Raw genomic sequence first — 20,345 nt, 5'->3', positions numbered from 1 at the left:
TGATAAATAGTTCTGTGATGGACATCCTTCTACATCACTGAGTACATCCTGATTATTTCCAGGATGTGCTTTTAGAATAGAATAACTAGACCAAATTAACATTTGATGGTTTCAGTTTATATATTGCCAGATTTCCCTCTTGCAAGGTGTTATATGTCCATTGGCAGCTTGAATGCCTAATTTCCTGCACCCTCCCAGAAAACAGGCGATATCAATGAAAAAGTATTTTATGAAATTGTTAGATGAAAAACATAGCCATGTTGTAGAATGTAAACCAAAATCTAGCGAGGTTAACTGATTTACCTAAGGGTGGGAACGACTAATCTATTCTAGGACTGTCTCAATTCCAGATATGGGCTGGGAACCCAAATACTGTAATGTCTGAAATGGGATGTGACAAATACGATATAATAAAGCTAACCGTTTTTTGAACACAGAAGAAAAAAAGTAAACTCTGATTTGAAAATGTCAGGGAAGTGTTTAGAGAAAAGGTAGTACCTCATAGGGGTCTTGAGGAGTGGGTTGAGTTTAACAGAGTAGAGAATTCTGAGAATAGACAAGTGAATGAGCAAACACACAGGGTGCAAAAGTGTGTTCATTATAGTTAGAAAACATGGCGTACTTGTTTATCAGAAATGGCTATGAAATTCACTCATTAACATTTTCATCTCCATAAAAAAAATTATTCTTTTGGTGGCCAGCTCTGTATGCCAGAATGACTTTTGATTGTTTCCAAAATTGAGTCCAGTTTTAAAGGAAAAATATTTGTGAATATTGGCGATATTCAGACATGAAGGGCATTTCCAAAAGGGAATTATAAAATGAAAAATTGCATAATAGCATGTCTTTGAAATAAGAACATAGTTCTTCCAAGTGTCTCCTTTAAATGGAACAACCTTCCTTTGGACATGAGTCATTTTGGTATGAGAGTGACAAAAAGAGATACTTTTAATTGTAACTCAGTTGATGAGAGAATGACACAATATATCAAGCAAAAATGAAAGATAATTCAGAGTGGAAGTTGGTCTATCCACTGTTAAATTATAGATTTATAGAACTTTAAAGTTATGAGAATTGAAACTATTTGACCAATTTCCTCATTATTATTTATGAGGAAACAAAGCCTTAACATTTATGTGGAGCTTTGCTCTTAATGTGCTTTGCTATATTATTTTACGCTGCCCAAGATCACACAGCCAAGTGATTCTTGGCTACATATTTAAGTTTCCAGGAGATTACTCTAGTGTCCATTACATTTTATGTGTGCTTATTTTAATAGAATGTGTATTTAACTTTGCCTAGTGTTATAATTTGATGTTTATTTCTGTGTTTCTCCCTCTGAATTGTCAGTGTCTTGAATTTGGGGCCATATCTTATTTTAGAAGTATTTACAAATATTGAATAAATAACCCAAATTTCTTTTTTTTCTGAGATTTACAGTGTTATTTTAATATAGTAGAAATGCTGTATTTGGACTCCATATTTTTCTTTTTAAAGAGTTTTATTGAAATATAATTCAAATACAATACAATTCACTCTTTTAAAGTGTACAGTTCAGTGTTTTGGTTTTTTTTTTAGCATGTTCATAGGTTGTCCAAATGTTACCACAATTAAATTTTAGAACATACCCCCTCCCCAAAGGATCCACGAGCAGTCTCTCCCCATTTTCCCCCACTCCACTCTCTTAGCCCTAGGCAACCACTGATCTATTTTCTGGTTTTTTTTTTTCTTGTTTTTAACATGAGATTGGGAATAAGAGTTTGAAACCTTAAGTGTTAGGTGAAAGGGCTGGAAAAATAATCCTGATTTACCGTGATACATTTACTACTTTATCTTATAGAATTTGATAGTTTTTGAGTTTTAATTATCAATAAAAGGATAGTTTTTGTTAAATGATTTGTAAACCTTATAGCACCATAAAATATGGTATTTATTTTTCATATTAATTTTTTAGAGTACTGTAAAAGTGAAGTGTATTGGGGAAAATGTTGAATTTAGAATCCGAAGCCCTAGGTTTGATGACTCTGCTTGGTGTTTGATCTTTTGTAATATTCAAGTAATATATCAGTCCTCAGTTTCTTCATATAGACAGTGGGAATAATATGCATTCTGGTTATTTTAGAAAGATATTATAGGACTGCTAAGTTAATGTTTATGAATTTGCTAGAAGGGCTAGAGTATTACTAAAATTAAAATACTAAATTTCCGTAATTTCTTTTTCTGTAAACCAACCAACCAACAAAAACAATGACAATATTTACTCACATGGGCTTTTACCTTGGCCCTGCTGGAATAGTTTTTGAAATATGAAAGAACATACTTGTCTACTTCTTAAAGCTTCTACTTGTCTCAACTCAGGCGGCAGAATGTTGAATACCAGCCACCTCACATCTTTTTCATTTTTCTTCTTTCCTACGGCACCAAACCAGCTTCCATATTAAGGTACATTCTCTGCCAGCAAAATCGTACTATTTCCAAACAACTTAGATTCACACTGAGGCTACATGAAAGGGACCATGTCTTCAGAGAAGGACTAATGGCCCCCGAGGCAGCAGTATCTAGTCAAAAGAAAGATTCTGAAATTTTTATGTAATCCAAAATTAGGGCAGTCATAATTTTTATAACCTATACATTATTTGTCTCAGATGCTGGCTTAAGGAAGGTCTTTTTTGAATTTCAATAATAATTATATATTCTGGTAATTCTCAGATGATTTGCATAATCTCTATTTTGAGAGTGAGGTTTTGAGAGGTACTGAATAACCTGAATTAATGACTATGATGACTGAGTGCTGTTTTGCATTAATTCTTGAAGCAAATCCTAGATTGCTTCATTACATAGCCTGTCATTATGGAAGATCCTTACATAGTGTGGTGGTAAAGAAAGGGAAACATTTGCTCTTTTTGAAGTAATTGTGTCTAATGGAAGTCTAATGACCTATTATGCTTATTTCTAAAAGCTGAGGAGTGAAGCTTGAGAGGAAGCCAGTGAAAGATTCGAGAAATGATAATGTAAACCAAAATCTTAGGAAGTTTGATGTGGTTGAGAATCAGTACTTTATGATAATTAAAAAATTCAATAATTTACTTGTGCCAAACGTCATCCTTACTTGAAAAGCTGGAGTGATTTCTCGAAAGGTACCCATAGCGGGGGTAGACGGCTGCTTCTGGCTAGGTGTCTTGTACCTTTTAATTGTCTTACAGCTTCTCTGAATTTAATATGCTGATTGAACAAGGCAGTGAGCCTAGTGTTCTTGCAGGTACTGAAATCATAGAACTTAATAACCAGTGATGACTTTGGATATTTGCAAGCTCATTTTCTTCATTTTTTTAAAGATCAGAAGACAGAGGCTTAGAGGGGTTAATTGATCTGTCATAGGACATATTAATGGTGAGTGGCAATGGTAGAATTGCTTTGACAAGGATATATTCTGTTTTTGGATTTCATGGGACTATATGATTAAAAATGTATTTTACAGGTTTCTGAGATAGATTATTGACACCAAATGAATCAAATAGTTGGTATAAATGATTTACTTGGAGATGGGTCCTGAAAATAAATGAATAAAACATACCTGTTTAAATCAACACATACGGTAACCTCTTATGGTCGTTCAAGTTGATTGTCAATATAGCAGTGCTTACTTTGCTGTCTTTCAACTATTCTGTATCCTTGAATATTTTCATGATAAACTGTTTCCAAAGTAGCAGCAACTCTACAATGATAAAGGTTGGCGAGATTACTTGAAGCTCCGCAAACTTAACTATGGAGACTCATAAAAAAATTTCAGTTGCCCTCTATGTATATTCCTCACATTTTCAAAACTTATGGCTAGGACAAATGCAAAATAGTTTAAAAGTGTCTTGACTTGCCCATAGTAAGTATTTATAGAGTCTGTAGCTTTTCATTCTTTTAGCTTATTTAAATTTGAACAAGTCATTTTAAAATTCTCATTTTTCCTTTACAAAAGCTGCACATGCCTATTACAAGTTCGTGACTTCCCAAAGCATGAAATATGTAGTGTTGATACCCTCGTTTAGTATCGTTTACTCATTCTTGTGGAGATTAGAAAGAAAATTGTCTTTGTGAAAGCATTCAGTGTTTGAAATTTAATCTAATAGGAAAGTTTGGTTTGTACCCCTACTTAACAAGACTTTCCAAGTCCTGTTTGGAACTGATAACTTTTGTCCAGGTAGGCTTGGGGGTGCTCGACATAACATCTTCATCTTTCATGTTTGTCGAGGTTAGTAGAAATTTATCAAGACACAATTCTTAAACTCCTTAACCCTGGGACTATCCTTACTTCTATTTAGGAGGGACGCATCAGCTTTGCCAAAGGAGCAATCTACTCATAATACATTACTACAAAAGCCATTCATATTGGCATCTTTTTGTTTTGCTTTTCTCATTTCTTCTGAGTTACTACTTTAAAGCTGCTGCTTTGTAATAATTTGACTTAATCACATATGGTACGGCTCTTTCAGGACTCATGCTGTTATTTTTAAGCTTTCTGTCTCTTATACCTTTCTATATATATGTGTATATACAGAACACTTTCATATGGCCAAATAAACCAAAATTTCTCATCTGGTGAAAGAATGATAGAAACCATACTATTTGAAACCTGGAGTTGTTCCTTATTTACTGAAAATTGTATGGAATGCATTTGATGCTGTTTTCCAAGAATGAATTGGAATGACATATTTGGATTGAATTGGAATGAGACCATAAATAACTGAAGGAGTGGTTGGGAGATTTCAAAACGTATTTATTTATTTATAATGTAATTTGTGCTCCTGATTAATTGCTCTTGATTAACCTCGCTGCTCTTTAAATTAAATCAAAATCAGCAAATATTTATTGCAGTCTCAGAGAAACCTCATTTAAGGCTTAAAGCACCATGGAGAGCAGTAGAATGTTTCCTTTAATAAAAGCCAGAATGTGAAGACTAGGAACTCATCTCCCCATTTCTTGATGTATCCCTGTTTAGGACAAGTGCATTATTAGGAAATGGGGTGGTTGATTAGGCTGGAAGAAAGTGAGGAAGGGTACTCATTTAAATAGTTCTCCATGATATCATTTTACATTGAAGAAAATCTTTTGGGAGGATAAACAAAGAATTAAAGTACTTGTGAAGCAGTGTGGGACAGCGGAAGTGCCCTGCAGAGGGACTGAGAGATTCACTTTCTGGACATGCTTTTTACTGTATTAAATGAAATGGGTAGGTCACTGACCTTTGCCAAGCTTTGTGGTTTCATCTTGAAGTTAGTATAAAAAAATGTTTTTTAGAAAAATCTGTGAATTAAGGGTGCCTGGGTGGCTTAGTCGTTAAGCATCTGCCTTCGGCTCAGGTCATGATCCCGGGGTCCTGGGATCGAACCCTGCATCGGGCTCCCTGCTCAGCGGAGAGCCTGCTTCTCCCTCTCCCACTCCCCCTGCTTGTGTTCCCTCTCTGGCTGTGTCTCTCTCTGTCAAATAAATAAAATCTTTAAAAAAAAAAAAAAAGAAAAATCTGTGAATTAATACTGTGAAGGAAATCTAATGACAGCTCTTAAATATGCATATGTAGTAAATCACTTTTAATTTTGTTTGGCAAATTAAAGCAGATTTCATTAGTTTTAAAAATAGCATTTACAGTTTTACTCCTGGATATATTAAAAAGGAAGTGTTCCTTTTGTTAAATTCAGAAGAGGAAGAAGAAAATAAAACTTCTGCAACTCAGAAGCGAGTGTTATTAACGTCTTTTCCTATTTTATGTCACTCTTCCTTTCTTTGTGTATAGATATTTGTATGAAGCATATTCATACAAATTTGGAATCATGTTTTATATAATACTTTTTGCCTTTAAGGATATTGGTGTTTTACTCCTCATAACAGTATTCTGTACACATTTTTATATTTCTTTATTTTAAAAATCATGATTTTTTTTTAATGGCAGTGTTAGGTATCCCATTGTATTTTGTGAACTGGACAAATAACTTTTTTTCTGATTTTGACCTTATAATGCTGTGATGGATTCTTTTTGTCTAAATCTTTGACTGTAATTGATTGTTATTTTCTTGTTAGGATGAGTTCCTGTAAGTGGTTCTGCTGGATCAAAGGTTATATACTGCCAGGTGGCTTTCCAGAAAGGCTGTTCTAAAGTACCTTAATAGTGTATGAGAATATTGGCCCTGCCATACTCTTGTTAGTCTTGAATTTTATAATTTTAAAATATTTGTCAATTTGATAGTTTTATACTGAGTCACTGATTACTTATAAGAATTTTTTTCTTACTGGCCCTTTGTCTATGACAAAATTTTAATTTCCTTTGAGCTAGTATACATCTGTTTGATGTTTCAGCACCTGATCAACATCTATTTGATGTTAGGGAATTCAAATTACTTGGGAAGCAATTCTGTCATTGAAGTTATGAAGTAGTTTCCAAAGTATTTGAGAGCAAAATTGCAAATCTGAGTCCCTATGGTAAAAAATTTTTGACATCTTTTGAGAAAAATCAGACATTACAATGATTTATAAAAAATGTCAATTCACAGATTTGTTAGTTCCCAGAATGAAAATAGAAGCTACAAGGGTAGTCTCAGCATTATTTGAATAATTAAAATTTTCTGGAGAATTCACTTTTACATTTTCAATTAATTCTGAAAAGATCTAGTCCACTTGTGACACAGCAGTGGTATCTCAATATTCATATTCTCATTCAAATTTAAACAAATAAAATATGTTTGAATTAAATGATTCCAGAATATGAATTACATCTACTTCGGCAAAAAAACAAAATCACTCAAGTCTGCAAGTATTTTATCTGAGCCTAGCCTCTTGTAATTTTATGGAAGGACCCACTCATTACAGTCAACCTTGCCTCCCCTCAGCTCTGTTGCTGTTGAGCAAAATTCTCCTGCCATGAAAAAGTCTTTCCAAGTCCCTGTGAACACAGGATTTCTCTTTGACACTGGCTTGACATTACCTTTTGGTTCTCAGACCTGACTGTATTGCCTTTATTCCAACTCATAGGACTTACTCAAGTCATCATTTATTTCTGACAGTTATATTCAAATCAGCAAAGTACAAACTTTGTAACAAAAATGGATTTTCCATACATCAAAATTCTATAGCACGTCTGTCAAAGGTTTGCTATATGTGGAAAATCACAGCCTTGGTATCCAGTAGTGGCATGTAATACATAATCAGAAATATTTGATGAAATAAATTAGGCTAGAATATCCGATTGCTAAGCAGGACATTGATAATAGAACTTCCCTTGCAGTTTCATTGTTAAACTCTGATCTGTTCAGATTGGTTCCTACTCTTCTTTTATTGCCACTGAATGACTTTTGCCTTATCATCAGTTTGGCAAGAGATAACCTGTCAATTACTTGTAGAAAATTACTTAGAAATGAATCAATATTCTATTTATCGTAGCACCTCTACTTTAAAAGGCTACAGTGCCATGTTTCTTATACCTAACCCCCCAATTCTTTCACTGTAGTGTGGACACCAGGTTTTGCCTTCCATCTTTTATATCTAATTCCTAAACTTTGTACTAAGAATGAAGTAAGAAATCTTCATTTTCATATTTCATTAATACAGATGCAGGTTAAGGTAGGTTTCCTGACATTGAGGATATTTAGACATTAAACAGAAGAAATTAGTTTGAAGGTTTCAGACAACTTTTATTCTCATTGTGGATCTCCCTTTTCTCTTCTTTGTAAATGTTTGCCTTTGTGAGTTGCTAAAAAGAATAATTTTCAAGTTATAGTCCTGTTTTAGTAGTATTTAAGTTCACACTGCAATGTTTCTTTCTTGGAAAGCTAACATGGAATATATTTTGAGATTTTTTTTTTCATGTCTTAACATTGTAATTGTAATTGAGGGTATTTGATTGTTTGAGCCTAATAGAAATAAGTTCTGATTGCACCTTCTCAACCTGAAATGTGGCAATGATCAGAGACCATAGATGAACTTAGTTTCATTCAATATTATTTATAAAACAGTGTTCAACATTGGGAAATAAAATAACTGATCTCTTTGCTATTTTGGTGTGATGACATCATCCTACACAAAACACACTTCAAATCATATGCCGTTTATACATGCACAGATGTAACTGCTAATACAAATCAGAAAAGAGGGAGAGACAGAGCAAGAGTGAGCTAGATGGTGTCTAGGGCATATAATAATTAGCATTTTTAGTAACAACATCTGTTGCTGGCAGTATTGTAGGAGAAAGCAGTCATTAAAATTAGCTGATGCTCAGTTTAAGTGCCACACAATGTACTGACATTTTCAATATTTTTACTAGTTTTGCATTTTCTCATTCCAATAAATTCGTGTTTTTGAGTTTGTTTGAATGCCTTGTATTATATTAAAAATGTTCTTCAGATCCCTCCAAATTGATTGGGGGCTAAAGCTTGTATTTTCAGTGGGTCAAAGTAGCATTGTTCCAAATTGTTACATACATTTATTATCCAACACCTTGGAATGGATTTCTGAGTTTGATCCTACTTGATTTAGGTCCTCTCTCTGAGTTAGAAATTCCCCTCCAGGCTGCAACACAAATTTCCCCAAATCGTATTCTCTAACAGTTCTTGAGGTTTCATTCTGGAATTCTTATTTGAGGTTTAAGTGTCAATATGAACTTTTAAAATTTAGTGAAGCTTAAGTCAGTTGCATTAGTTTGACAGGTAACCTATTGACTCCCGACCTGTGATTCCTCACTTGTATGGGGCGTGTTGCCCTCAAGCCATGGATGAACCCCTCTGAGGAGGAAAATGAGGGGCTTCTGCTCCACCATGTGGTGACCTTGATCTTTTTGTATAGTCTTTGTTTTCCACCTGTTTGCTAGTTTGGTAGTATGTCAAAGTGAAAAAGGAAAAAGTCTGTTTTCTCTTCAAAGATAAAACTCGCTAGTGAATCAACATTTAAATCATATACTAAGATACAAAACAAATTTAGAGTCTACATAATTGTTCATGAAAATAAACACAGAATCAGAAATTATGTTTCTGGAAATACCTTGATAAGCTGAAATATTTCCCACTTTTGTTGGTCCAAACTGGGTACCTGTCAAACCTTCTCTGGGAGATATTAAAATGGGTACTGTGAAAGTTGTTTCTGTGGTCCAGTTTGGAAAATTCTGCAAATTATGTCCTCCTTTGGTGCCCCATGATGCACATTATATAGTCAAGGCTATAAAAACTGCAGTAAAGAGGGCGCCTGGGTGGCTCAGTTGGTTAAGCAACTGCCTTCCGCTCAGGTCATGATCCTGGAGTCCCAGGATCGAGTCCCGCATCGGGCTCCCTGCTCAGCAGGGAGTCTGCTTCTCTCTCTGACCCTCCACCCTCTCATGCTCTCTCTCTATCATTCTCTCTCTCAATAAATAAATAAAAATCCTTAAAAAAAAAACTGCAGTAAAGAAACATACTGAACTTGCTCATCTCAATGGTTTTCAAACATTTTTTTTTTCCTGAGCCAGTTTTTGTTATGGAAACCAGTTTAAGAAATGCTGATCCAGTCATCCCAAAGTTTAACTTACTATTTATTTTTGTCAAAAGTTGCAGAAAGAGCCTCTAGGTAAAGGCTAGTTGTCTGACTTGTAACAGGCTTTTTGGCTCTTTGTGATTCTGACAACGTCCTCATGGCAGAATTGACTCCGAGGCTTTATTAGTACCCTTAGAGATGGACACAGATGACGTCAGAATTCACAAAAAACTGCTGTATAAAGCACAATGAATTTATTCATTTGTATTGGAGGATGTCTTCCCCAAAGACTGGGATGCCCATGAACTTAAATAAATATAACTTAGAAGGTCAGAGATAAGTTGGGAGAATTATTGGCAAGATTTAGACAGGATAAGGACAGATGACAAAGTCACTGTAAGTTGACCTTATTCATATTCACGGTTGGGACTTTCCTAGTTTTAACTCTGAAGTCCCCTCATCCTGAGATACCCAACAGTTCCAGACAAACCAGATGGTTGGTAACTTCACTGCCCAAAGCACACCTGCAGTGGCTTCTTGTGTTGCCTACATTTCATTTTTCTCTCCCCTCACAATTTGTGATGGTTGATGTTATGTGTCAACTTGGCCAGGCCATAGTACCCAGATATTTGGTCAAACATTATTCTAGATGTTTCTGTGAAGGTATTTTTTTTTAGGTGAGATGAACATTTAAATTAGTAGATTTTTTTTTCTTCCAAATTTTTATTTAAATTCCAGTTAACATATAGTGTAATACTGGTTTCCGGAGTGGAATTTAGTGATTCATCTTACACATAACACCCAGTGCTTGTTATAACAAGTGCCCTCCTTCATACCAAAAAGAAATAAAAAGCGTCCAAATCAGCAAGGAAGAAGTCAGACTTTCACTATTTGCAGATGACATGATAATCAGTAGACTTTTAGTAAAGCAGATTATTCTCCATAAGGCCAGTGGGCCTCATCCAATCAGTTGAAGGCCTTAACAGAGAAAGACTGACCTTCCTAGACAGAATTCTGCCAGCAGATTACCCTCAGACTTGAACTGCAACTCTTCCCTGTGTCTCCAGCCTGAGAGCCTACCCTACAGATTTTGGACTTGCCAAGTCTCTGCAGTCATATGAGCTAGTTACTTAAAATAAATCTCTCTGTCCTCCTTTCCCTCCCCCTCTGTCTCTCTCCTCTCTCTGTCTCTCCACACACACACACACACACACACACACATTTTGTTGGTTTTGTTTTTCTGGAGAACCAATACAGATGTCAAGGACTGGTTACCAGATTTTATTCTGCTCTTTTTCTGTGTTGGCCACCATTTTTTTTTCTCAGACCTTGTTTTTTTAGACACATTAGTAAACTTGATTAAACTATTCTCACTTCCACTAGACCCAAGGGACAGGAATTCACTTTCTTCTTCTTAGGATTCAAATGTAATTAATTTTACTTTTGAGGGCAATTTTCCTAGGAGGTATCTCTTTTGTCACTACTATGAACCAGTTTTTTAATACTGGAAGTCCACAACAGTGCAACTAAGCAAATTTTACCTACAGAGAAGGATTTGTGATACTTAATTGTTACCAGTCATGACACCCAATAACATTATAGACTCTAGCTCTGGGATATATCTCACAAGGCCAAAGTCTTACAAAGAAAGAGGACAGTAAATATTAAAATTCTGTTTTGCTTTCTTAAACAATGTTTAGGGAGAATGATTCTGTGGCTCTGTTTGGTAGGCCCTCTGATGTTTAATCATTTTTGCTCTCAAACATTTTTTGTCAGAATCCAAGCGATCTTGTAGTTAAACTCATTATTTTTATTTCTTATTAAAGACCTCTTTTTTTGTAAGTAGTAAGCCCAGATATCCAACACATTACCGTTCTGAAGGACATGAAGCTTAAAAAGGCCATCACATTGCATGTCAAAGCCAGCACTGAAAGTTAGCAGGGTCTGCTTAGGATTCTAAATCTTGCTCAGTCCCAGTGAGACTGAATTGAGCGAAGATTTAAGTAAATTCCTAAACTCTTTTAAGAAAATAAAGTGTGGAATTACACGATAGAGGAAACTCACTCATTTTTTGTTGATTTCAATTGAAGGGGGTCCACAGAATACAGTGTAATAGAGAAGTTTTGAGAAAACACTTAACTTTTTCTGTTTCGGCCTTATTGAGAGAACATGAACCCAGTGCTGCCCTTCTCACTGGAGCCTTGTCCTTTTCCTTTTCTCCCACCCATCCTAGGAGACAAACATCATTGTATTTTCAAAAGTCAAATTTTGGATTTTCTTCTCCTCTGGGGAAGATAGGCAGGCAGACAGACAGATGGACAGGTAGGCACACACGCGTGTGAACATTCAAGGGAGAGAAGAGTTTGATAATGATTTTGCTATTGGAGCAGCTTTAGTAACGACTCTTGGGAGGGACTTTGTGTTTCATAACGACACAGCAGGGCAGTTAGGCTGGATTATTTGCAAGGAATGAGATAAACACAGTTTTGAAAAGTAAATATTAGTAAACAGCCCTAATCTGTGAGAGTGTCTCAGCATTGATCCCCACCAGGAAGGCAGATGCATCCATTTCGTTTATTTATTTATTCATCCATTTCCAGATTCATCCATAGTACCTGGAGTACCTGCTGTAGGACAGGCACTATTCTAGAGCTGAGGACACAGCAATGGGCAAATCCAACCAAAAGGCCTGCCTTCTTGGTGTTCACACTCTAGCTAGGGAGTTGGGGCAAGGGCTGTGATGTGGAGAGAGCCCCGTTCTTGAGTCGTTGGACAGACTCTTCATACTTGCAAGTTCATGAGCAGTCAGTTCTGGTTACCCTCAATTGTGTTCGGAAGAATAACAACAGCTGCTGTGGGAGATATCGTTGCCCTTCATAGAAGCTAGAGCCACGTCGGTTTCCCATGTATTGTGAATATTAATATTGGCCAACTGTTTTATAAAGGATGTAGGTTTGCAGAGAATTTTCACCAAAGTATCACTGGAACTTTACAAAAAAAAAATCTTATGAGAGCTCATTTAAGCTATAAGTGCAGTCATAAAATAACTGTCCAGAAATGGCCCTTTCATTGTCTAAATGGTACCAAGAGTGACTTCCATCTGCTTTGTATACTATCCTTTTCCCTGTGGACAATAAATGGATTGAAAGTTCTCTATGGAAAGCACTAAATTTAAGCTTAAAAAAAATGACAGAGTAACTCTGTTAATGGCATTTAAAAAGGTTTAATGATCAAATGAGGAAAACAACATGTATTTTCCACAGTTAAGTCTATCAGCTGCTTTTTCATCCAGATGTTGTAAACTCTTGATTTGATGGTGTGCTTGAGCTTGTGGATTACTTATGAGCTTGGGGTTATAGAAGGAGTATTAGAGGCAGAAACCTGAGAAAGAAACTTACAAAAATGTGTGATAAGATTTAATCATATTTTGTAAAATAAAATATATACATACATACTATTAAAATATACATGTAAATATGCATACAAATGTATTTAACTTTTTTATTATGTTAATCACCATACATTACATCATTAGTTTTTGATGTAGTGTTCCATGATTAATTGTTTGTGTATAACACCCAGTGCTCCATTCAGTACGTGCCCTCTTTAATACCCATCATCAGGCTAACCCATCCTCCCACCCCCCTCCCCTCTAGAACCCTCAGTTTGTTTCTCAGAGTCCATAGTCTCTCATGGTTCGTCTCCCCCTCCGATTTCTCCCCCTTCGTTTTTTCCCTTCCTACTATCTTCTTCTTCTTCTTTTTTTTTTTTTTTAACATACAATGTATTACTTGTATCAGAGGTACAGGTCTGTGATCCAACAGTCTTACACAATTCACGTATGTATTTTTTAAAACACTATTTTCTTTATTCTGACTATTGCTACTAAAAGTACTTGTCAGATTGTCACTAATTTCTCTCTGTCTCCCACAACCTGAATACAGTAGGAGGAATGGATTCTCTTGTCAGGAACCAGCGTCTTTTTCTGTTTTTCTGAATTTGCAATAATGTCTTAGCACTAGAAGTACTCTTAGTATTGTGCTTTGCCCATTATTATTGTTTTTTAAAATTTTATTTTTAAGTAATCTCCACACCCAACATGGGGCTCAAACTCACAACCCCAAGATCAAGAGTCACGTGCTCTATGGACTAAGCCAGCCAGGCATCCTGCCCATTAATAATTTTTAAATGACATATAACGTATATGTTTTTATTATTATATAAAGTAATCCCCCCTTATCTGTGGTTTTGCTTTCTGGGGGTTCACTCACTTGCGGTAAACTGAGACAGATGATCTTTCTGAGACAGCATCAGAAGATCAATAGTAGCCTAATGCTACGTCACAATGCCTGTGTAATTCACCTCACGTCATGTTATCCATAGCGTTTTGTCATCTCTCATCATCACAAAAAGAAGAGTGAGTACAGTACAGTAAGATATTTTGAGAGAGAGAGACCACATTCACATAACTTTGATTATAGTATATTATTACAGTTGTTCTATTTTATTACTAGTTATTGCTGTTAATCTCTTATTGTGCCTAATTTCTAAATTAAACTTCATCATAGGTATGTATGTATTTAAAAAAACAGTATATGTGTAGAGTTTGGTATTTACCACGATTTCAAGCATCCCTGTCTTGGAACGTATTCTCTACAGACAAGGGGGGACTACCCTAGTATATGATATAATGCCATATGTAATGCTTTCTCCTGCTTCCAACACATGCTGTTTTCAAACGTGTTGAATTGAGATTCTTGGTGGTAAACAAGAGCATAAATTCAAATGTTATCTCTTTTTCTTTTTTTTAGATTTCTTTTTTTTTTTATTTTATTATGTTATGTTAGTCACCATACAATACATCATTAGTTTTTGATGTAGTAATTCAAATGTTATCTTAAAACAGAATAGTAAAGCTTGGAGTAAAGATCCAGCAGATTCTAGGAAGAGCAAACAAAGGAGAAAAATGAGTGAAAATGTACAAAAGTTTCTCAGGATGCTCCCTGAAGATGGGCTGCTGAGAGGGTTTCCAATAAGTTTTGAACCCAACCGTTAAGTCAAATATGTCATTTTAGTCTCAGCTAATCTTCCAAAATAAGTAGAAATTCTAAATAATTACATTATTTTCTCAGATATGTAATATGGATTACATGCCAGTTACATATTCCTCATGCCAAATGAATGAATGAATGAACGAATGAATGAATGAAGCAATGAGCGAATGAATGAAAGGAGCCTAGTTGTCAGCTTCCTTTGGTCTGTGGTGCTCCCATCCCTAGCAGATCAGTCAGGATGAATCCTACCAATTAACTCGTAAATGAAATAGTTGGAAGTGCTTCTGTACAGCACTGTGAAACGTGAAAAAGGATAAATAAATACTTTGGGCTATGGGATCTGCATAGGGTTGGAAAAAGAAACTCTTCCTAAGTTTGTTCCCCTCCCCGGGGAAGTTATTTCCATGATAATTATAGGAGTTTAGAAGCAATTTGGCCGTTAAACAAATATAACTTCTGGCTTTCAAAATATGAATCTTTAAGAAACCTGAACATTCTAAAGGCATTCCAAATTAGAGCGCTTTATTTCCTTTGATCAAAGGCTTTGCCTTGAGTGGTATAGATAACAGACCCTTCTCTCCTGGTGTTTATGTAGAAGGGTGTAAAATATTTGGTAGAGAAAATACAGAAAAAAAATACTAAGTTGTTATAAAATATTATTACAAATCAATTGTAAGTGTTTTAGTATGTGAAAAAACTTGTAATTGCTAAGAAATAAGTTGTTGAAGGATTGTCCCAAACTGGAAGATCTGTAGTTTCAGTGAGGCGTCAGAATATATATCTTACAAAATTGCACACTTCTCAGTGGGGCACTTCCAGGAGTCCTTTTCTTTACTATTTGGCCATAAAATGTATTAATTCAGTTTTTCAAATGTATGGAGCTAATCTTTTAATTAGGAGCCTTGATAAGTATTACTCCTTCTGACTCGGTAGAATGTTCTCATTAGGAGTCATATGTCTCATCCCTTTGGTTGCCAACTCAAATACTTCTTCTTTTCTCCAAGCTTTACTATTCTATTTTAAGATAACATTTGAATTTATGCTCACCCCAACTGCTTCCCCCTGTCGACACCTAGCCTCGCAGTGTCTTTGTGCTCACCCTGTGCCCATTCCCACCATGTCATTGTCATCCTGGTTAGTTTCCTTGAATTGTGTTGACTCAAACTAAAACCCTCTGAATAGTTCTTGATTGCTCATTTTTTCCACCTACCTTATGCTCCATCCCTGTTCACACCATGTCAGCAGGTGCATTGGCCTCTGCCCCCAAAGTGTATTCTCCATGAGACCATTTCTCCTGATCTTCATTGCTAATCAGTCAACACCATACCATTTTAACTGGACAAATGTACCCATTGAGTGTTCTTATTGCTTCAATAATTCTGTCCCTTAGAGTCTACTCAGCAGCCCCAGTGACCTTTTAGAAATATAATCAAGTTATGTCTGTTCTCTGCTGAGAATACACTAAAGGCTTCCAATCACACTTAGAGTAAAATTCAAACCCTTTAAGCTGTCCTACCAGGTCCTGTATAATCGGCTTCCATTTGTCTGTCCCTCCTTATTATTTTTTTATAAAAAAAAATCATTCTTGTTCCCCTGGCCCACCACATTTGAGCCACACTGACCCCTTTCCTCTTTCTTGTAGAGGTCAAACTCATTCCCACCACAGAACCTTTGTACCACTGTCCCCTTATCCTGAAACAGTTTTTACTGTGATCTCCATGTAGTAATTCCTTACTAGTAGTTGCATGGGGCCCTAAGGATGTACGCCATTTTATCCTGTTTAATTCAGTTAGCTTGAACTAGGTCAGCAGAGGGCCATACAGCAGATAATGGTGAAATTTTGAGCCACTTGAGAAATTATTGACTCACCACTTAAATAATTCTCATAGTTAACTATAATTAACATTATTATTTAAGAACTACTTAATAAAGCAGGGTTTAGGGCTGGAATTTGAAGACAATTTACTGGATATCTTCAAATAATAAAAATGAGTCACACAGAGGAGAGAAATAACTGTTGGAATGTTTTTTTTTTGGAGTAAGCCACAAGCCATCGTAATTTGCGGCAGCAAGCATTGTAATACTAATCACAACTGTCAATCACTTATGTTTGTTTCTTGTTTAATTATGGCTCAGTGGTGGCTTTGGAAGTTTGTGTTTTCTCTGACAAGTTTTTCTTTGATAGCCTTTTAATTTAATTTAATTTTTTTATTTTAAAAATTGAGGTGAAATTCACCTTACATAAATTAACCAAATTGAGCATCTCTGATGGATGTTAAATTTTGATTCTCATCTATATTTCTACAGTTATTTAATATCCCTTAAAAAGACCCAGAGTGTCTCATCCAGTGTTTGAAAAGAATTTTTTCATCTCCCCAAATCATATGCCCACTGGCTCATTGGACAAGCTCTCTGAAATTGACGCCAGGTCTGCTCTTGTAAATTGCAAGCCTGCATTTCTTGTGCCAGGTTCTGCTCCAGGCCAGGTGGGCTTCGGCGCAGCCAACCCACCACGGCACTCTACCACCTGGTGAAGAAATCTGTTAGGAATATGAGAAGACTCTTTGTGGCTTTTATCGATTCGCAATCCACTATCGAATAAAGTTCCATGAATTCAATTCAGACCCTGCATTATTGATTTTCAAGCAGAACCAGTGCCATAATACTGTTGCACTGTTGGTTACATTCAGGATCAATTGGATTGTCTCTTGAGAAATTAGAGGGCAATTTTCATTGGGATTAGATAGGAATGTGTTTTGTCTTCCATCTGTCTACAAGTCTTAAGTTCTTAATGATTTAATTCCTCTTTTGGATGAATTAGATCCACTCTATCCCTACTCTGACGAATAGAAAGGGAAACATTCTCTAGTATGCAGATGACATGTTTAGTAACACAAACTAAGGATATTTAAAATCACCCACTGATCCAGCTATTCAGTACTGTCATCAATTATTTTAAAACCATCATTGTGATTTCACTTGATATTCCTTGTATTGAAAGTAGTATAATTGGAAGTCTGAAAAAGCAAGTCGTCTCAGTTTGGTACCCAGGTTTGCATTTGAGACCTAATTCCTCTTACTAGCATTGGTAAGGTACTCTTAAAGCTGGACCAACTGAGGTTATGTTTATGAAGGCTGAGGCTGTGAGTGTTGGGTTATATTTGCTTTGAACATCTTCTAGTCTAAAGTCATGTGGCCATGCATTGTGGATGAACTGTAGGAATTTGATTACTCTTGGATTTGTGTGAGAGGGAACTCAGCCGCCATACTTTTCAGGCCATCTTAGGAGAGTTGAGTTGGACTTCTCTAGGAATTCATTCTTTTTATTCAGCTCCTCATACATGTCCATCAGCCCTGCTTTACATGGTCAGGTTGTTGAAGCATAACCACTTTGCATTTCATAAGCTACTCAGAGTTACTGTTCTACTAGGGAGTATACTTGCAGGGGAGCATAATCTCAAATTTATTGCCACCCACTCAGGACCATTCAGAGCTTGCTTAAGAATTTAGGGAGAATTGTTTGACTTAAGTGGTCCAACCATTCTCCCAGATGACCAAAATCTATCCCCAGATTTAGCGGACCTTTGGGTAGTCTTTGACTGAAAAGTGTTGGTTCTCTAAAAGCTTGCTTTGATTTAAATTGCACCTGGGTGTTTTAAAAAGAGAATACACATGAGTGTTAACACACTTGCATTGTAATTCAGAAGATGTATCTTTTTTGCAAACTAAATTAAAAGGTTATAGCAACCATTTAGAGAAACCATCTGTCACTATTTTAAAGTCATAATTAGGATAATAATTTTTAATGTCATTGTTAGACGTTGGAAAAGAAAAGCATTAGGACATCAATTGGAGGTTCTCCCCCTTCTCTATAAGGCTAATAGTTCAAAATTTGGGGATCTATCTGACTGAAAATTTTTCTTTCAATTTTTTAATTATATTTTTTTATTGTTGATGCTGCTGGCATAATGTCTTCTTAGAGCATGTGATATCCCTTGCCAAATATTTCTTCAATTATAAGAATACTCTGTGACAGCCAGTCTTCAATTTGAAATTTGAATTTATATTTCTGTGTATTAATTACATAAATACAAAACACAGGAAATTACTAACTACACTTTAGTTACAGACTAAAAAACTTTAGAATTGATTTCAAAATCCATTATGCTTCAAATAATTTTACTAGTCAATAGTTAACCATGAAATTAAAAAAAAATGCCATTTCAATTTTCTTTATTTGTTCAGTTATTCATTCCTTTGACAAATATTTATTTTTGTGCCTGTTATGTACCTGGTACTATGAAAACCTTTGCTCACTTCTTTTCCTTTGTTATAATTATTTAATGTTTGAATATTAAAATATTTTATGTTTATGTACTCTATTAGTTAGAACTAAGTATGATGCTGTATCACCAAACACAACAATAATAACAGCCCCCCCAAAAGTCAGGATGCACCAAATTATGTTTGATTTATACTCAGAAATTTAATATGATATATTTAGATGCAATATTTAATAAGGCATGTATTCCATCAGAATTTATATTCTTTCAAGAAGAATCATTTTTCAGTTGAAAATTAAATTGACCATGCACAACTCTTGATAAAATTAAACTATTTCATCTTTAAAAATTGAACTATTTGATTTTGACACTTAGCAAATAGTCCATTATATTAGATATAATTGCTTTGTGATCTTAAGGAGTTTAAAATCATAAATGACTCTCTCAAGGTCTTAGTAGCATATTAGAAACTTGCTATCTATATGATTAAATAAACACAACAAATTCATATCAAATTGGTCCATCATACATATTTTATTTTTGTGCCAATAGACTGGTCAACTTTCAGGTTATTATTTTTTTAATCAATAAGTAGAAGTATAACCACAATTTCTTATTCATTAGTAGAGTACAACTGCTTTTTAAGCCATTAGGATTATTAGGCATTTAAGCAACACTTTCTACTTTAAATGATGCAATTATCATTTGAGAACTCTGCCTCTCAATTTGGTCAGTCTAGAAATGCAACCCATTATAGGATGAAGTAGAATAACTACTTAATGAGGCAGAATACAACTTTACAAGCTCTTAAACCAGAAAATGGGTGAAGTCCAGTTTACCTTTAAAACTGTTTGGTGTCTGTGTGGAAAAAAAGTGTTAATGTGCCTCATAAAATTTCTCAAGAAGTATGCAATGATGAATACATTTTTTGTTCTACATGATTTCTTTCAGAAGAGTTCCTTTAATCTTTGTAAAGTTGCCCTGAAATTTGGTTGAGATTGTCAAAATGTACCCCAAATTCAAAGTATCTCACTTTTACTACATGTTGCATAGAGTCTGGAGAAGGCAAAGTTAGATTGACTCTAAAGGGAACAAGAGAACATAGTAAATGATTTCTTGAGATCTCTCCCAATCCTGAGAATGTGATTTTGTGAATCGAATTAATGTTTATATTACAATTGAGTTAGAAATAAGGAAGCATTTGAAAACCTTGTGGCTGATTAAAATACTAGACCACCCAGAAAGGCCATTCAGTGTCCTAAAACAAAGGTCTTTAAACCTGGGCTAGCTTACCACATGTCTTGTATAAGTGTGGACTTCCCTTGAGCCAGAGTTCTATGCCAGATATCCTGTGTGCCTATATGAATGCATCTATCTGCCTTTCTTCCTCCCTTCCTCCCTCTCTCCCTCCCTCCCTCTTTTCCTTTCCTTTCCTTTCCTTTTCCTTTTCCTTGTTCTTTCTTTCTCTTTCTTTCTTTCCTTCTTTCTTTCTTTCTTTCTTTCTTTCTTTCTTTCTTTCTTTCTTTCT

General features: G+C 35.3%; 1 protein-coding gene across 5 annotated transcripts in view; it reads left to right on the top strand.

The window, feature by feature from the left end:
* Positions 1–20,345, top strand: part of UTRN (utrophin) — a 484,838-nt gene that overhangs the window by 269,440 nt on the left and 195,053 nt on the right. The window lies entirely within an intron of this gene.

The sequence above is a fragment of the Neomonachus schauinslandi genome, chromosome 8 (genome assembly GCF_002201575.2).
Source record: "Neomonachus schauinslandi chromosome 8, ASM220157v2, whole genome shotgun sequence".
Classification (NCBI taxonomy): domain Eukaryota; kingdom Metazoa; phylum Chordata; class Mammalia; order Carnivora; family Phocidae; genus Neomonachus; species Neomonachus schauinslandi.
Note: the sequence above shows the minus strand (reverse complement) of the source record. Positions and strands in the feature narration are given on the sequence as shown.